The sequence below is a fragment of the Mus caroli genome, unplaced genomic scaffold, assembly GCF_978045245.1.
Source record: "Mus caroli unplaced genomic scaffold, Mus_caroli_1 scaffold_6, whole genome shotgun sequence".
Lineage (NCBI taxonomy): Eukaryota > Metazoa > Chordata > Mammalia > Rodentia > Muridae > Mus > Mus caroli.
In genome coordinates this window covers 15,150,179-15,170,410 of record NW_028227261.1, presented here as the reverse complement: position 1 = coordinate 15,170,410, position 20,232 = coordinate 15,150,179, and the positions used below count along the sequence as shown (strand labels likewise).

Here is a 20,232-nt window from a genome sequence, read left to right as displayed (position 1 = left end):
ATCGAGGAACTGTCCACTCATTCTTCATGGAGCATCCCAGCATCCCCAGTGCTCCAGGCCACAGTTTCCATGAATGAGGACACTCGGGATAGCCGTCTCGAGCATGGACAGACATCATCCTCTAGGAGAGGGACCAAGAAGGTGAAATGAGGAGCTTAGGCCTGGTGCCTGGCATGCCTGATTCTCATTCCCTCTAGAAAGAGTCTGAAAGAGCCTTCTAACCTGAGAGGAACACACCCTTACTGTGGAGGGGAGGGAGGGCCCTTGCTTTGTATTGCCCTTAAAGTGTGTACAAATGTCTCCAACACAAGTAAGAATTTGTTGCTTTGTCTCCTGCTCTCCCTCCTCCTCATCCTCTTCCTCCTCTTCCTCTTCCTCCTCCTCCTCTTCTTCCTCTCCCTCCTCCTCTCCCTCTTCTTCTTCCTCCTCCTCTTCTTCTTCCTCTTCCTCTTCCTCCTCCTCCTCTTCCTCTCCCTCCTCCTCTTCCTCCTCCTCCTCTTCTTCCTCCTCTTCCTCCTCCTCTTCCTCCTCCTCCTCTTCTTCCTCCTCTTCCTCCTCCTCTTCCTCCTCCTCCTCTTCTTCCTCCTCTTCCTCCTCCTCCTCTTCCTCTCCCTCCTCCTCTTCCTCCTCCTCTCCCTCTTCTTCTTCCTCCTCCTCCTCTCCCTCCTCCTCTTCCTCCTCCTCTCCCTCCTCTTCTTCTTCCTCCTCCTCTTCTTCTTCTCCTTCTTCTTGAGATCAAAGTTACTGCTTGCTTGAACTGGCTTGGAACTCAGTTTATAGCTCACACTGTCTTGCAACTTATGATCCTCCTGCCTCACACTCCAAAGTGTTGGGACTACAAGTACATGTTGTATAGGCACTGTTGCTGGCCTGCAAATAAGTCTTTAATAACCCCACCAGAACAATGGTCTCTAGTGTCCAAGGCACGTTGTTCCATACTCCTTTGATCCAACTTGCCCAATGTGTGGTTTGAATGTGAAAAGTCCCCTACAGGCTCCTGTGGTTGAACACTTGGTCTCCAGTTGGTAGTGCTGTTTTGGAATCTTGTAGTACTTTGGGATATGTTTCCTGCCTGAAGGACTTAGGTCACCAGGGTGGGCCTTGGAGGTCATGATGGTGTTCCTGATTTGGACTCCTCCTCTGCTGCCACATTTGTCAGGATGTGAGGATTCCCTGACATACACTCCCACTGACATGACCTCTGCCCAGCCTTCCTTGCAACCAGGGTCTAAAACAGAGCCTTTCTCCATTAAGTTGCTTCTATCAGGTATTTGGTCACTTAGACATAAAAGTACCTAACACAGCCAGGAGAACCCTGGGCTAGAAAATTAGCCATGGTGCAGTAGAATCACTTCCAGGGCGTTTCCCACAAACACATGCTGCTCCATGTGGCACATAATATGTGAAGGTGGCAACCCATTTAGTCTTTGAAAATGGTTCGGTCCTAATTGCCATTTTACAGATGAGAGAGCTGAAGCTCCAGGGACTTCAGAATCCTCAGCAAATGCACACAACCAGGTGTGGACTTTGGATTTGATCCAGGTCACCTAACTGCAGTCCTGGCTTGTAGCACTGCACTCTCTCTCCATCACTGCTGCTGACTCTCTCTGCAGCACTGAGCAGGTTTCAGAGCTTCTGTACGGAGCAGGCTGGTGACGCTGAGTCCAGTTCCCCAGGGAAGACATCGTCGCTTTCCCATCTCTGCACAAAATGAGTAGGACAGTAGGCGTGTTGGTGGCTTTGCTTTGCTGAGCAGGTGCCATGGTCTTCCCGTGGAGAGCACCAGGTGGCCAGGAGTTGAGGATGCTGGGAAGAGGCTCATTTTCCTGCAGTGCTGTATCTGCTGGAGCGGGAGTCAGCCACACACAGTGGGAAATACACCTGCCTCCCAGATGTTGACTAACTCCTAGATCCCTCCTTAATTAACTGGAAATCTCAGAGCTGCGTTTGGAGAATGCCTTCCTCATGGTGTCTTTAGCCTGGAGATTGGAGATTCATGGCCCTGGCTTAGGACCGAGAAAGGAAGATGGAGGATTTGCTCTGGAAGTCCTCCTGGGAGGTGCTCCATTTACAGGGATAATGGATGAGGAAGGAGACATGAGGATGACTGTGTATCTGAAGACTTTCATTATGGTTAAGACAATATCCCAAATCCTAGTTCTGTCTCTCTCTCTCTCTCTCTCTCTCTCTCTCTCTCTCTCTCTCTCTGTGTGTGTGTGTGTGTGTGTGTATGTGTGTGTGTGTGTGTGGTGTGAGGGGCACTCAGGAAACCACCAAGTCAACAAATGCTTATTTAACACTTCTGGGGCCAGGCCCTAGGATACAGGCTGGAGACGCTGCTGATACAGACATTGTTGAAGCTCACCTTCCAGGAGAACAGAGACACTTCCAAAGAAGTGAGGAGGGGACTAAGTTAACAACAAATGTGATTCACTCAAGAAGGACCAGGGCAAGCAGACCTTGTAGAGTCACAGATGAACCTTTGAGGAGTCACATTTGAGTTGGTAATTGCACAATAACAAAAACTAACCATGCAGGAGGCTTCAGGAAGGAGCCTCCAGGCCCAAAGAGAGAAGCAGTTGACATTTGTGTACCGTGCAGGAATATGGTAGAGATCTACAGGAGGCAAATCAATTAGGAAGGAAAGTAGAATGGAGATGGTGGCTGGGGAAAGAACAAGTCTACACTATTTAGCTGTCGTGTAGACTAGAATTTGGCAGAACTACAGCCTACCGACCAAATCTGGCCCACTGCTTATTTTTATAAATAAAGTTTTATTGAAAGCTAGTCATATCCGCTTGCTTGCATACGGCTTATGGCTGCTTTGGGGCTACAAAGGCAGAGGTGAAGAGTTGCAGGGCACTTTACAGCCTATAGAATCTAAAATGTTTAGATCCTGGCCTGTTGTGTACTTGGGCACAGTTGAGTAGCCCCTAGAGTAGCGGCTCTCAACCATGGGTTGTAACCCCTCTGGGGGTTGCATATCAGATATTCTGCATATCAGATATTTACCTTATAATTCATAACCAAAGCAAAATTACAGTTATGAGGTAGCAATGTAATAATTTTATGGTTGGAGGTCACCACACCATGAGGAACCGCATTAAAGGGTTGCAGCGTTAGGAAGGCTGAGAACCATTGCCCTAAGATCTTACACAGTTGTGTAGTTGTCTGCTCTATTTTCAAAGATCATTCTAGGACCAGTGAGATGGCTCAGTGGGTCAGGGCTCTTATCATCAAGCTTGATGACTTGAGTTTCATCCCTGGTACCCACATGGTGGATACAGGAGAGAACCAATTCCTGCAGGTTGTCCTTTGACCCCCATATGCATACATGTTGTACCTGTACATGCCTCCCCTGCAATGAAGACATGTAAAAATAAAATATGCAGTCATTCTAGAGGCATTGTGCAGGGGCTTCGTGAGTGTGTGTGTGTGTGTGTGTGTGTGTGTGTGTGTGTGTGTAGGGCTCCAGGGCAATGAGGAGGCCTTGTTCCAGGACTGTTCTTGCCTAGGCTTTAGCTCAACCATGATGTGGATGGATCTGTGTGCATCGAGCTTTACAAGGTGCCAGTGACTGGGCAGAGCACATCCCTAAGACTTTACCAGTACTACCTTTAAAGAAACAACATTCGAACATTTAACTCTAAATTTGGCAAAATGAGGCATTAGATCCAAAAGCTGAGGGACTAGATACAATGATGTTTTTAGGGCTACAAGTCTTCCAGTAAGAGCGTGGGGAAGATGATCAGGGAAGAGGAGAAAGCCAATGGAGGGCTGCTTCCAGGCAAGCCTCATCTCTGCAGTCTTATCCTTAAGTCCCACGGGGCTCTGGATAGTAACCCGGACCTCAGCAAGGATCCCGGGTGCTCATGTTTCCCCAGGGGTCAGTCATTGGCTTCCAGGAGGGAACATTAATTCCCAGGGACTTTTGAGTCTCCTGTGAATTAATTCCCAAAGACCACTGTAATCCCAGAGATCACTGGAGATTTTTCTGGAGAGGATCTACAAGTTCAGAGTGTTGGAAAACATCAGGTGTATGTGTGTGTAGCGTGATCCCCCAAAGGAAGTGTGTAGGGGTGTGCACCCCCAAGAATAAAGGGATTAAGCTGGGGAGAGGACTTGGGGGGTAAAAGCACTTGCTGCAGACAAGTTTGGTCCCCACCACTCACAGAAGAATTCAGACATGGCTGTGTGTGCATACCCGGGTGTGGGTGTGTGTGTATTCAAGTGTCTGCATGTGTGCATATTTCTGTGTTTACATACCTGTGTGTGTGTCTGAGTGTGCCCAAGTGCTCTTGTGTGTCTGAAGACAGTAGAATCATTGGGGTTTCCTGGCCAATCATATTAGTTAAAAAATGTTAAGCCCCAGATTCAATGAGAGATCCTTTCTCAAGGAATAAGATGGGGAGGGATAGCGGACAATGCATTTTCCTATGGTGTCCGTGGGTAAACACACATGTACACATGCAAATATGTACATAACCATCAAACACATGCATACACCATACACACACACACACACACACACACACCCCTTATCAGGTGGCTACGCCATTTCACTGTTGGGGATTTTGAAACTCAGGGTGACTAATTCACACCAGGAGATGAGGTGGTGAATATACCCACTGCTTAAAAAAGGACACCGAAGGCTAGGTGTGGTGGCACACACCTTTTATCCCAGCACCCAGGAGGCAGAGAAAGGTGGATCTCTGTGAGATTGAGGCTAGCCTGAGTTACACAGTGAGACCCTGTCTTAAACAAAACAGAAGAAAACCAAAAAAAAAAAAAAGAAAAAAAAAAAAAGAAAAAGAAATTTGCACCAGGGCTTGTGTCCAGTGGAAGCCAGGACCTCGCTCCTAGGCCCCCTCTAGTCTCTTGCTCCTAGCCAACCACTCCCTCTCCCTCCCATGGTCATGAAAACCAAAGCCCTCTGCTGCCTCCTTGGCATGCAACAGGAAGGCCGACCACACTCCACAGATTGTCTTTTAGTGCCTATAATTGCTTAATCAAAAACAAACGAGGGCTGTAAAAATTGGGAGCATGCGAGCGTCCTCTGAATAGTCAGGAAGGTTATCAAAATGCTAAAGTTTGGACAAACAACGGCTTCCCTCCTCGAGACTCTTGAAGCTGACTGTGAGCCAGTCCTTTCCAAGACTGGGTAGGAGATAAAGAATTTCTTCTTTCAGCCGTAATAAATCAAACTCTGTGGACAGTGGAAATTGATTTTTCCCCCCTCATTCTTTGCAGAGCCACGGCACTACCAAAGCCACGGCGGGACGTGCTCACGGCAACAAGCTTCAACCTGGCTGCTTCAATTATTGAAATAAGAAATGTCAGGGTTTGATGCAACCCAGCTATCCTGCTATGCAGTATCTCCATGGCATCGGGTGCTCCATGGGTGCCCCTCCCTGTAGCTTTACATTTAACCTCCATGAAGGGGGATGGGAAGATGGCTCAATGGGTGTAGTTGTTTGCTATACAAACATGAGGGGCTGAGTTTGATCATCAGTACTCACACAAAGACTGGGTATGTACCTGTGACCGGAGAGCTGGGGTGGGGTGGGGAGATGCAGAGAAGACAGGACCATCCTGTCAACAGGAAAGAGTGTAGCCCCAGGTTATCATACACCGGTAGCTGGCATTTTTTTGGCCAAGGAAATCTTTTGGCTGAGTCTGTAGTGAAGGGACACTGAAGTCCAGCCACTCGTAAGCGGCCAAAGCCACAGTATGTACATAAAATTCCACTCAAGGGAGTGAAGACCTGGGCCAGGAGTTCAACCTGCAATGGATGCTGGAAAACATGATGGCATACTTAAGGTCTTGTATCTTCCTTTGCCCCACCTCCCTGATTTAAAAACTTAATTTTCTCTTGTTTTTCTTTTCAGAGAAGCCTCCAGGAAATGGTGGGTGCTTCCCAGAGAAGATACAGGCCAAGCTCCCCAAACTCATTTTGTTGCTTCCGTATGATGTCAGAATGGTGTGGGGCTCAAGATGTCCCCTTTGAGCTAAATGGGCAGGCTAACCACAGTTTGCCTTCCACGCCATCTTCCAGGCAATGACTGTTCCAGTGTTTCTATTATAGTACCATCGCCTCTCCATAGAGTTTCATTGTAAAACCTCAGGAAATATGGGCTGTGGAGACTGCTCCGTTGATAAAGTATTGGTCTTGCAAGCAAGAAGACCCAAGTTCCATAACCAAAATTCATGTTAAAAGAAATCAGGCATGGGTGCGCTCATTTGTAACCCAGCACTGGGGACACAGATATAAGACTCCTGAGGTTCATGGCTAGCCAGCCTAACCTAGTTGGCCAGTTCCATGCCAAAGAAATAGAAAGACTGCACCTTAGGAACAATCCCTGGGGTTGTCCTCTGACACAGAGACACACACAGACATGCACACACAGACACAAACACACAGACAGACATGCAAACACAGAAACTCACAGACACACAGACACAGACACACACACACACACAGACACACACAGACACACACACCCCTCATCAGGTGGCTATCACTAACACCATTTCACTGTTGGGGATTTTCACACTCAGGGTGACAAATTCACACAAGGTCACAGAGGCAGCCTGTGGAAGAGCTGGGTCTCCAACTCAGTCCTTGGGTTGGAATTGATTTCCTTTCCAGTACCTTCCAGCTTTTTCTGCTGGCTTGGCAGCCAGCTGTCTATCTTCTGCCATGTCATAGATTCTAGGTCCTGGAGAGGCAGCAGAAGCAGCAGGTATGGACCAAGTCTGGGTTGTCGGGGAGGCACACATATCCCAATGATGTCACTGTGAGTTCTACCCGAGGACACTGAGGGCTGGCATGTTAGGGACAGGCATCATGTGTGCCACAGTCCTTGCTTTGACTTCTGCTCTTTCTAAACATCTGAGCTCCAGCTTGCAGGCAGAGGCTTGGAGATTCTCAAGTGAGTTTCACAACTCTTTTTGGCAGACAGATAACAATTTCTCCCACTTGGGACAGAGTATCTCAAACCCCAATATCTAAATTAAAATGTAAAGGGATGCTTAACTAAAACCCTGCGCAAAGTGAAAGGCTAGTGCTGACCCTCGGCTGGCGGAGACATAGAGGGTTTCATTCTGGGCTTTCTTCCCCTCCACACTGAAATGAGGCCAAGGCAGTTCCCATAAAGAGATGAAGTCTCCTTTCAGCACAGTCCTTAGGAAGAAGACATTCAAAGCCCACAAGTCACTTTCTATATTCACTGTACGTACACAGGGGAAGGGAGGTGTAAGAGAGAAACTGGACTGAGATGGCTTCATTTGTGACCTTAGTGGTTGTTTCATGTCACATGGCATCCCAGCACCAACTGGGATCAAAGAGTTCCCACAGTCAGCCCTCTGTGGACTACACAGGTTTTATTTTATTTTATATTTACAGGGCCTTGTATATCCCAGGTTGGCTTCCACCTCTGTCTGTAGCCAAGGCTGACCTCGATCCCGGTGCCTGCTTTGTGTGGTGCTGAGGCTGGGACCCAGGGCTTTGTACATGCTAAGCAACTCAGGATTCCCTCCTAGGTCCTACTGTAGGGTATTTTAATGAGAACGTGGAGGAAAGCCTGCCGATGCGGTGAGGTAGGTCTGCAACAGCATCAGGAATTCTCTCCTAAACTAACTGGAATGAACAGGCGCCATTACAGGATGCCTAGTGTTGGGCAAACAGTGTTTCTGAAAGGTCAGTCAGCAGGATGTCAAAGTTAGCCTTCCTAACCTTGTGCTTGATGCCTTGAGTTTACCTTTAAGGAGTGGGTCTGGTAGCAACGGCATAAGGGCAAAGTGGAGGTGGGGGGTGGGGAGGAGCTAGGTGACTAGGGAAGAGTCTACAATAGGCCCCACTTAGGAGCAGGACTTAGGCTCAGGAGGAGGAGGAGGAGGAGGAGGAGCTGGGGATGTGGCTCAATGGGTAGAATCTTGCCCAGCATGGATGATGCTCTGGGTTTGAGCCCCAGCATCCTGTAAACTGGGTGTGGCTGTGCACACCTGTAATCCTAGCATGTGAGAAGTAAAGGCAGGAAGATCAGAAGTTCAAGGTCATTGTTGGCTTTATACACAATTGGAGACCAGCTTTAGTCACATAAAACCCATCTTGAAAATAAATTAAAATAAATAAGATAAAGGGATTCAGAAAGATTTGCCCAGGTAGATTTTCATCCGACCCTGGCTGTCCCCATGAACTTCCTGAGGTCTGGCACAAGCTTGCTCTGCGTCTGAATGGGTGTGCCTGCAGAGAGACCAATTTGCAGCCACACCTCCTATGTACAAGGGGGCAGTCCCAGGCACAATTCTAAACTGGCCAATTCTTCAGCCACTTCCTTCCCAGTCAGTCGGGGGTAGAGTCATGGGAGACTTCAAGGCGTCTGCTTCAGTCAAGAGGTGGCTTTGTGTGCCTGCTAACTCTCCCGGCTTCTTCTAAGTGGGTGCATTTTCTGGAACATTCACCCCACTTAGCTCCAGCTTTTCTTTGTGCTCCTAATTGGAGGCTAAACACCACTTGAGTGATCATTAAAGTACCATTCCAGGAAAGACCCCGTGGAGTCCTGGGCACGGACAGTGTCCGGGCCAGGAAGGGCCTGTCCTCTTGCACCATGCCCCGCAAATCGGCAATGAGAAGCAGACAGTGGTAATTATACTAATCCAAGCCCACGCCTCATTTTCTTCTCTGTAACTTGTGGGAATCCGCATGGAGACGAGACTCTGCTTAATGACTGTTAACTTCTATGGATGAGAACTTCCCAGGAGCTCTGTTCTCCTGCCTCTAAAACAATCCACAGCTAGGGGTTGGGAAGATGGCTCGGTGGGTAAAACTGCTTGCTGATATAAGCATGATGACCCAGGTTTGAACCTCAGCATCCATGGGAGAAGCTGGGCAAGGTCACATGCATGCCTATAATTGTGGGGTGGGAAAGAAGATGGGCTGCTGAGGCTTGCTGGCTGCCAGCCTAGCTCTAGGTTCATTGAAAGACCCTGTTTTAGGGGAGTAAGACGGACAGCCACAGAGCAGACAAGTCAATGCCACAGGCTGCTTTCTCATGCACAAAAGAGAGGGCTGTATTAGACAGATAGGGAAGACATCCGTAATCACATCCATGGGCTCTTCAGTAGTCTAGGAGCCTTAGGAAAAGGTGCTGTGATTGACTAGTGATGTCTGTCCTGGAAACAAGAGTGTAGGATGGTGATGAATGAGGAACAGTAAGGACAGTGTGTGACAGGGATTTACCATCCAGAGCCAGACCCACCAGTAATCCCTATATTCAGGACAGACTGGTGGTGTAGATTTCAGTAAAGAGCACGGATCAACCCCAGGCTGCCCAATTCGGGTCCCAGACTTAGGGGAGCATCTTACCTGCTCTGAGCCCCATGATATCTACTGTAACATCGAGAGAGCTGTGGAATTCACTTCGGTGGGCATGGGGACAGAGGAATGAGATGATCTACGAGAAGCCATCACTATATATGTATGTCACTGTGCATTCTGTGTAAGAAGACATGATGATTGAGCCCAACTGCTGGTGTGACACCATCTAGAGTCACCTAGGAGACTCTGGGCATGTCTATAAGAGAGAATTTAGATTGGGCTAATCGGAGTGGGAAGATTCATCTCAAATGTGAGCAGTATCATCCCAAAGCCTAGGGTACCAAAGACTAGGGTACCAGAGCCCAGGGTACCAGATAACTAAGGAGGAGAGAGTAAGCTGAGCTTCAGCACTCATCCATCCCTCTCTGCCTCCTGACTGTGGATGCTATGTGACCAGCTGCCTCAGGCTTCTGCTGTCACAATTTTCCTGCCATGATGGGCTGGATCTTCTAACTGTGAACCACAACCTACCTTGCCTTCCTTAAGTTAGCATCTGTCCTGCGGGCATTTTATCACAACAACAGAAAAGTAACTAGGATAGTGGATTGCAGGGTAGCAGGTTACAGGTCACCCTGTGGGGACATAGCTTACACATAACTGTACATGTGTGTGCTGTCCCCATGTGACCAGGCACAAGACACTCAGAGGAATGCTCACTAAAAATGTTAATAGTGGCATTTAGGCTAAATCCACAATGAGCAAAGTATGGTTTTCCTGAGGCAAGAAAGCTATTAAAAACACCGAAACTGACTTGCATGTCGTCAAAGCATCACCAGAAAGTGGCCAGAATCTGGGTCACCTCCCCATGAGACACGGGGACTGTTCCCTACCTGATGGGCTTCAACTCTAGTTGTCTTGGCATAGAAATGAGCCATCAGGAGTGACACCAGGCCTAGCCACTGACAGTCCTTGACCCACTCAAGTGGTTACTTTTAGGGATAGCTTTGAGATATGGACCCCCCCCCCTTACATCTCCCAATCCATTGTTTTCCCAAGGGACCTCTTGGAGGGCCTCCAGTGCGAGAGCCAGCTCCCTAGACTCAGGGAGGCCTTATCAGTTTCTCTCCATATGAGAGTAATTAACAACTCTTAGAGTTAATCAATTCTCCCAGGTGCTGGGCTCCTCAGGCTTCATGGAGAGAACGGGAGACAAATGGGGTTTAAAGATTTTACTTTGTCGTTTTTCTTCAAGAAAGGAAATCTTGTCAGGGACAGAGACCGGCAATACCACCGCTCCTCAAGGAAGAGGCGAGGAGACAAGCCTACCAGGGGAAGAGAGGCAAGCCATGGGCTGTTTTATTTTGTCTTTTTGAATCATAGCCTCGCTGTATGCTCAGCTGGCTCCAAACTCCGAATCTGCCTGCTTCTGTCTCCCAAGTAATGGGATGACAGATGTGAGCCACTATGCCTCCTCCACGCCCTGTGTGTATGTGTGTGTGTGTGTGTGTGTGTGTGTGTGTGGTCACGTGCATGGAAGCCAGAAACAGGAGGTCAGGTGACTTGCCCACTCTCTCACTCTCTACTTTATTCACCTGAGGCAGTGTTTCTGGGTGAACTGGGACCTATGCAGGCAGCCAGCAAACTCCAATGACCCTATGTCCCCTGCCATGCTGCCATTGTAGGCACATGTTGGTCCATGCTCGGATTTTCATGTAGGTGCTAGGGATTTAAGCCCAGGTGTTCATGCTTGCCCGCTGAGCCATCTCCCCATCCATCCCCAGTCACAGACTTTTTGAGGCGCTGTGGTGGCTCCACTGGCGCCTCAGTGTTTAGATCTGAAATATGGGGACTTGTACAGCTCCAGCTACTGTGAATTTATGTCAATGGATGACATGCAGAAGGAACTAGAGCTTATCCCATTGCAGAGGGAGATCAGGGGATGATGTCTGCTGCCTTCTAATAGCACCTCTGCTGAACAAGGCACAGGAGGCTGTGACTGTGGTAAATGGCATAATGTCCTGACCTGACATAGATGAATGCATTTTTCCATTGGATATTTTCTTTATTTACATTTTAAATGTTATCCCCTTTCCCAGTTCCCACCCCCAGAAACTCTCTATCATATCCCCCTAGTAAATACATTTCTAAAAAATATATATATATTAGTTTATTTTTATTTCATCTCTGTGTGTGCCTGTATGTATGTATATGCATCACATGCATGCAGTGACTGTGGAGGCCAGAAGAGGGCACTGGAACCCTGATACTGGAGTTAGAGGTAGTTGTAAGACGCCTGGTGTGGGTGCTAGGAAACTGAACCCAGGTCCTTTGAAAGGGAGATAAGTGCTCGGAACCACTAAGCCATTCTTTGTTCCCTAATCCTTAGGTTTTAAAGACCCGCATTGAATTTTGTCTTATTCTGAAATAATGCCATATAGAAAGTTTCAAAAATCGACTAGAAAGTCCCCTCTACTCTTTATCAGGTGTCTCCCAGGCAACCTGCATGGTCTTTATGATCAAAACCGAAATTATGAAATTGTGGCTGCCCATGAGGATGTGTGCCTGTAATTCTAGCACTTGGGATGTGGGGTTGGAAGTGCAGAAGTTTGAGGGCAACCTTAGATACTGTGGAGTTTGAAGCTAGCTTGGGCTGCATGGAATTGTTTCAAATAAACAAAACAAACAAATAAACCCCAAAGTCCTTTAAGAAATTGTCTTTGTGAGGCTTGGGTTTTATCTAGGTCAGTGGTGATCAACCTGTTGGTTGTAACCCCTTGGGGGGAATCACCTTGGAAAATACACATATTTATATTATGATTCATAAACAGTAGCAAAATTACAGTTATGAGATAGCAATGAAAATAATAGTATGGTTGGGGGGTCACCATAACATGGGGAACTGTATTAGAGGGCCCCAACATTAGGAAGGTGGAGACCCACTGCTCTGGGTGGTACAGTGCTTTTACCTGAAGCATCAGAAGGAAGGAGGAAGAAAATTATAGGAGGGAGGAAGCAAGAAAGAAGGAAAAAGGAGAGGGGAAGAAGGAAAGAGAGAGGGAGGGAAGGAAGAAGGAAAGAGGGAGGAAGAGGTTGGCATAGGTGTGGCAGCTCGATTCCACTAGTCTCCTGCTCGTGCTTGCTCTGGGTGGTGTTTACGTGTTTGCTCTGTGACACTGTACCGTGGATTCACACAGCCGCCTCCACAAATGAGACACAGAGTGTCCTCACGAAGAGCTCATCTGGCTCTGCACACTGACCTGTAGGGAAGCCAGGACACTGCTATTCTCATAGCTGGATAGTTGAGGACACTGTGGCCCAGAGAAGCCACATGACTCTTGTGATGGCTAAACTTGGCTGCCCACCAAAACCCACCTTAAATCTAGGCCACACCTTCTGGTGGCAGACACAGGAGGGAGCTTTTGTTTTTTTGTTTTTTTTTGTTTTTGCCTGCTTGCTCTCACTCCCACAGGCAAGTTCATCTGTTCTGCTGCCGAGGGTTTTCTTTGCTGGTGTTAAAACCTACTCTTCAGGATTACAATGTAGACTGAACACCAGCAGCTCTGTAGAAATCCTCTGGGACTCCTAGCTAGGCCCAGATTGGGACTGCTGAGACATCTAGTCTTCTGACTGAGTAACTAATTTGATTCTTGGCTTTTATATTGGGAGATAGCTATTGTTGAAGTACGTGAACTACAGCACTCTAATAACACACACACACACACACACACACACACACACACCTGACCAATATACCCTTCAAGGCCCTTAGGAATGGTTGCCAGAGCAACCAGGAAATGGCAGGAAATGGGGGAATTCAAAGAACATTTGTTAGCTCCACGCTGAACAGGTAGCCTTGTCCCTTGTGTGATGCTCAAGCCCTGGGCAAGACAGAGGCCCTGAGCAGAAAGCCAGCCTTGGGGAATACACCCTAACCACTAGAAAGCTTGGTGGTCCCCTTGCCTGCTAGGTTGCTCCCTTCTCTTGCATGGCAGAGTTAGAAGAGCCATTTTGCAGTGGGGCTAGCCTTCTCTTCTGACCTATCTGGTGTTTCTCCTTGGCTTGAATTTCTCATTTCCCCATTGCCTTTGTGCCAGGCCACAGTCCCCTCCTGGAGGGCAAGGAGGGTGTTCCACTGAGGATGGTCTTGGTAACCAGGCTAGGGAAGCATCATATGGCTACAACTGAGGTTTTTTGAGGGGGAATCTTTAGTATGCCTGCCAATGTTTATAGTGGCCTGGGAGAAGAGCTTACAGAGAGCAATGGATTCAAGACTGCCACCTAGAAGAGTAAATGGGTTTAGGCACTGTTTAGTGGCTGTGGACTTCTGGAGGCTCCTTACAGCAGTTCCATGAGAAAGATCCTGAGGCTTAGATGGGTCTCAGAGGACAAGAGTGCTGGCATCGATTATTAATGTCTCTGCTGGAATCAATTAGTAATGCCTGCAGTGGGAAAGAATGGCACAGGTGGTATGTTTGCTGGTCATTCTTGAGTTCTTTGACAGGCTGAATCATCATTTTAAAAAAGAAACCTTTCTTTTTAGAAATCATGGCTCAGTCAATTGATATAATCAAAGTCCCATGAGCTAAGAGATAAGGTAAATATTTGCCTGTCCAAGGGCCAGCTAAATATGTAGTCACGTGATTAACTTCAGCCTACATCTTTGGGAGACGATGTTTAGTCAGGTAGAGAAACCCTGAGACCCATCTGTCTCTACTGGTTTTAAAATCAGATTACATGCCACAAAAGTTACAACATATCTGCCTTCACACTCGAACATACTCGGTTTTTTTTTGTTTTTTGTTTTGTTTTTTAATAACTTTGCTGTGCTTTGTTATGGGTTCTGCTGTGGAGATACAGCCCCAGCAGATGGAATTTACCAAACCAAACTAGACAGAGCTGGTACTGTCACGTTTCTAATCAGTGTGACAAAATACCTGACAAGAAGTGACTTAAGGGAGGAGAGGGCACTTAGGCTTACAGTTTGGGGATGCTGCCCATTACGATAGGAAGAGTGTGGTGTCAGGAGCTTGAGGCTTTGTTTCTGACTGTGGAAACACGTTTGCATAGCCAGGAAGCAGGAAGAGGTGACTGGCTGTTTTCATCCAGCCTGCTTTCTCCCTTTTGTTCAGTCAGTTCCCAGTCTTTGGGATGGTGGTGTCCACATTCAGTGTGGGTCTGTCCTCAGTTAAATCTCTCTGGGAATATTTTCACAGACACCGCCAGAGGTGTGTCTCCTAGGTGATTTCAAGTGCAGTCAAGTTGACAATGACGATGGACATCACAGAACTCTGGATGAATCCTGAAGTAATTGGTTTGGCAATTCTTCCTTTCACACCAATATGTCCTAAGTCTTGTTTCTATTGGCTGATGTTCCCTAGAGGCTGAGACCAATGGTCTTCCTTGTATGGGTCCCTTTTCCACGCCTGGTGCCCAGCAGAAGGGTTCCCTCAGAGCAGACTCTAGAGAACCAACTTCTGACAAGTGAACACTCTGCTCCCCTCAACCCCCACAAAGGTGAGTAGCACCAGAGAGAGTGGCAGTGACTGTTGCCTAAATTGCTAGCCTGAGGGACAAAGAACAGACTCCTGATGGCATGTAAATGAAGCCCGTAGAGCCAGCTGTTGATATCATCATTCAGTAACAGCAGTAATTTGGGGGACTAGCAGACCACCTCCTTCAATCGTCTGCCACATTTAACTACTGTTTTTCCCCCATCTAACCTAACAGAATTAAAGATGTGAATCTGGGCCAAGCTTATGGCCCTGAGAATCAGGGGATCCCCAAAGCTGAGTTTGTCACCATCCCAAGCAGTCACTCAGCCTCTGGTTGGCTTTATTATGACTATTAGTAACTGCTAATTAGCATGATGGAGGCAATTGCTTCCACATCTTCACAGTGCTGCTAATTACCCTTGGCTTTGCTACCAGCAAAGGAAAAATATCCATGTATTATTGGTCCTATCTATTTAAAGAGGTGTCTCATTTAAAAGTGTTCCTGGTGAAAAGCCCTTTTAGTAAGGGCAGAGTGGGGCTTGGCTTTTCCATGATAATAGCTGGTGTTCATCCTGAGGTTGGCCCTGGTGCTAGGGGATCCAGATCCTGAGCACCAGGGGAATGGCTAGATTTTGTCCCAAAGCTGGTATTTAGGTTCTAAGGCGATCTGGATGCCTCACTAAGATCTCCCATCATGAACATTTGACCATTGTGGTCAGTCTGAAGCAACAAGCAACGTCCCAATATCCATGGGCAGAAGAACACCTGGGCTGAACTCTGAGCACCCCATAGCACCCATTGCACCTTTGCTGGTGTACAAAGCAAGAATGAAGCCACCTCAAAGGGGATGCACGTAGCTCTGGATGCTGGCCACAGCCTGTAGCTTGATTTCTATGATTTTTTTTTAAACATTGCATTTATTTATATTTTTTCAAACATGTATTTATTCATTTATTATATGTAAGTACACTGTAGCACCAGATGAGGGTATCAGATCTTATTACAGATGGTTGTGAGCCACCATGTGGATGCTGGGATTTGAACTCAGGACCTTGGGAAGAACAGTCGGTGCTCTTAACCACTGAGCCATCTCTCCAGCCCCTGATTTCTATGATCTTTAGGTGTGTTTAGCCACCATAAAAATACATTCATTTCTTTACCTACAAACTGTACTACACTAACAGTAACACCAACACCAACCTCGGGGTCATTGTTATTATCCCCACACCATTATCACTGACAGCACACACCTCATCACAGTCATGATCACCGCCATCATTATAATCACCATGACCATCATGATCATCCATATCTTTACCACCAATGACATCACTATCAGGCAGGGAAAGCATACTGGGAATCACAGGGGTCTTTTGAAACCACGAAGCCCACCACAGTGACAAACCTCCTCCAGCAAGGCCACACCCCATAATCCTTCCCAAGCAGTTCCATCAACTGGGTACCAAATATTCAAATATATGAGCCCGTGGGGGGGCATTATAATTCAGATCAGCATACTATCTTCCAGCAACAATCCAGATATAAGAAGGTCTGAGGCAGTAGCCCTTGCCTTTTGCTTGACTGTCTTCATGTCTAACTGATGTGTTCATCTACTCTGTTGCTTCCCCTGCCTCCATTGCGTGATGCTTCCATCCCTGGCTGACATCAGAACCCAGCTTGTTTGGATGCAGACTGGCAGCTCTCTAGGACTTGTCCAGGTCTTCACCTCTTTATCACCAGCTGAGATAGCCTCAGAGATTGAGTAGCACCAGCTCTACAGCCTCTCTAGATGGAGATGTTTATTATTGGATTATCCAGACTGTATCCTGCAAGCCTATCTAATATATTCCCTTCTTACATGTATCCATATTAGTTGGAATTCTGTAGAGTAACAGAATGTATAGAATGACTCTCTCTTTTATATATAGAAAAGAGGTTTACTAGAATAACTTACAACCTGTAGTCCAGCTAATCCAATAATGGCTGTCTATGAATGGAAAGTCCAAGAATCCAGAAGTTGTCCAGTCCACAAGGCTGGAGGTCTCAGCTGGTTTTCAGTATGCACTGGAATCCCAAAGAAGTGGGCTCCAATGCAGTGAAGGAATGGACTTGCTAGCAAGGCGAGAGCAAGCAGGCCAAGCACAAAAGCTTCCTCCTTTTATGTGCTTATAGAGACTTCCAGAAGAATGTGTGGCCCAGATTAAAGATGCATCTTCCCACCCCAAAAGATCTAGGTTAAAGGTTTATCTCCCCACCTCAAAGATCCAGAGTAAAATAAGTGGGTCTTCCCACTTCAAATGACTTAATGGTGGAAAAAAGCCCCTCACTGGTAAGCCCAGTCACTTAAGCTTTAGTTAATTCCAGACATAATCAGGTTGACAACCAAGTCACCCTCTCCAGTCTCTTCCTCCAGAGAACCCTGATTAATATAATGAACCATCACTTTAAAAGCAAGAGCACTCACATCCTAGTAAATGGAAGGATTTGAACGAAACTTCATTAGCACTGGCACACAGTGGGACCCAGGAGGTAGGAAGAAGTTGGGTTGGCTTTTGGGAAGAACAAAGCAGAGAAAGGCTGAGTGGACAGTCTCTAGGCTTTACTGTCCCAGGCATCATGGATGAACCCAGGTATTGCCCGGAGATGGACTGATACTCTGGGATCTCTCTCTCTCTCTCTCTCTTTGAGAGGTCAAGGACACCACAAGAAAACCTATAGAGTCAACTAACCTGGGCACACGGGGGCTCACAGAGACTGAACTGCCAACCAGAGAGCATGCTTGTGATGGAGTATACCCCTACACATGTGTAATAGATGTACACATATGTAACAGATGTTACACATATGTGACAGTCCTCTTGTGGGACTCCTAACAGCAGGAGCTGGTGCTGTCTCTGACTCTGTTGCCTGCCTTTGGATCCGTTTTTCCCCTACCTGGACAGTGTTGTCTAGCCTCAGTAGAAGAAGATACACCCAGTCCTATTACTACTTGATATATCAAGGTGGACTGGTATCCATGGGAGGCCTCCCCATCTTTGAAGAGAAAGGGAGGGAGGCAGAGGGGAGGAGAGGAGTGAGGGGAAGCTCTGATCGGTATGTAAATTAATTAACTAATTAATGAAAATAGAGATTTGGGTCGTTACCTTTATTTCTTAGGAATGTTCCTTTGCTCTTTGTGTCTGGAACTCACAATGTAGACCAGGCTAGCCTCTATCTCATGGAACTCTGCCTGCCTAAGACTCCCCAGTGCTGGGTTTAAAGACATGCACTTCCATGACCATGTCCAGAGATGCTTTTTATTTTTAAATGAAGGAGAGCCAGTTTGTCATCCTCCCTGAGATGCACTTGCCTGTGCAGAGCACTCAAACAGATCCTGGGTCCTCACCAATGCTCTGAACGTTCCTCGCCCACCTCCCCCTTTCTTCTTCTCGGAGGCTCATCTGAGCCGTATCAAGTCTAAGTCCCCATCATCTCCAGGAGCAGGGAGCCAGGAGCAGCCTCTTTGCCTCCCGGAACGAGTGGCCACAGGTTTATGATTTATTGGCTGATTAATTGGATGCTCAGAGACAATTCTATGTCAATTACATTACTGGCTTGGTGAGAGACACGGGGCTGCCAATGTCAATAAGACTGAGCTTGCCAGGGAGCAGCCAGGGCTCAGGCAACCCAGACAGTACTGCAGCCATGAGGGCTTCCTTCCCTCTGAACCTGGGGAAGGATGGGTCAAGCACCCATGGTGGCTGTGCCGTAGGAAGCCCTGTCCTCACCTCCCACACCTCCATTGATGCCAGCTGAAGAAGAAGCTTGTCTTATGACCTGAGGACTTGGGCATAATCAAAAGTGCACGTAGTGTTTGTGGATGGCCTCAAGATGCCACTCCCAGGTGTCCCTGGTGCAGGCAGAACTGGGAATATGACCGATTACACTGCCTCGGCTTTGGTTATAGTCTGTTAGCTTTGGGTGGTGGCAGGGGGATCAAGCATTCAAAGCCAGCCTCTGTGACACAGTGAGCTTGAGACCTGGGCTACATGAGATCCTGTTTCAAAACAAACCATCAGGATAAGGGAGACTATTTGAATGGACTCTGACCTCATCACTGAGAGTTGGTCATAAGGGTCTGGAAAAGGTGCTGGTGATGGAGGGGCTCTGTATAGCAGGGGTCTGCAGCAAAAGGCTGGGGTGTGGCATGTGGCAAACACCATCAAAAGAACAGAGGCTGCAATCCTACAACTTTAGAGGACAGAATTCCACCAAGATATTGAGTGTAATCTTGAGATTGGATCTAGATTTCCAGAGAGCAAGGCTGCCAGGCCAGCATGGAGTCTAGCCTGGAGCGTCTAGCTTCAGCACTGACTCCAGTCCAGCCAAGCGACTGACATGCAAGGCAGCAAATGCCTGTCACTGTAAGCTGCTTGCTATGTTTGGGGTGACTTGTTACACAGTGTTTGATAACAGACACATGAGCAACTGTCCAGCCTCTACAACTCTCTCCAGAGAGCCTCCTGCTCCCCATCCCATTTCCCTGACGCATCTGCCTTTCACTGTCAACCAGACACCTTTTCCTTTGGGAACACAGTGAGGGGTTGTCCTCTCTTGCCTTCCTAGATGGACTCGGCTAGTCAGAAAGTGCCTACAAGGTACTCTGACTGAGCTCCTGGGTACCGTCTCTGCTGAGACCGTGGCTATGCCTGATGGACCTATATCTCGTGCTGCCTGTAGGCTATGGTTCCCAAGGTTTCAAGGTCTCTGCACTTGCTTTTCCGGAGACCCAAATAGCCCCCAGACCCACTGCAAGCCTTTCTTGAAATGTCATCTCCTCAGTTCGGCTGACCCCAACCCACTCCCTGCATTTACTTGCATGACCTGTCTCTCTATGGTATTCTATCTTGCTACATCCTCCTCTTCCTCCCCCTACCCTCCTTCCCCCTCAGTTGCCTCTGTCTCTTACTCAGTGGAGGGATACCCAGGCCTTGTGCATACGAGGCAAGCGCTTTGTCACCAAGTCATACCGCAGCGCTCCCCCTAAGTTGCAAAGGTGCCTGACACACAGAGCTTCTGTCTGTTTTTATCACTGAGCTCTTTTGCGTAGGGGATTTCAGCCCTCTCCTTTTTGAGGCAGAGTCTCAAGTAAGCCCAGACTGGCTTGAGCACACTATATGATTGACGATCACCTGGAACCTCACGAGTCTGCATCTCCAGTACTGAGATTCTAAGTGTGCACCACCATATCTAAGTGTGTACCACCACATGTGGTACAGGCATGGAAGCCAGGCCCCTATGTACGCTAGAAAACCACTCCACTAACTGAGCTACATCTCCAGCACCTAGCTGACATTTGGAAGGTTCCAGGACAAGATGCTGACATCTCCGTGTCTTTGGAAAGAGTCTTCTTGGCTAGGTCACAAGTTGGATGGCAAATTT

At 47.6% G+C, this 20,232-nt stretch overlaps 1 protein-coding gene across 2 annotated transcripts in view; it reads right to left on the bottom strand.

Annotated features, from left to right (window-relative positions):
* Positions 1–20,232, bottom strand: part of Kazn (kazrin, periplakin interacting protein) — a 371,538-nt gene that overhangs the window by 250,745 nt on the left and 100,561 nt on the right. The window lies entirely within an intron of this gene.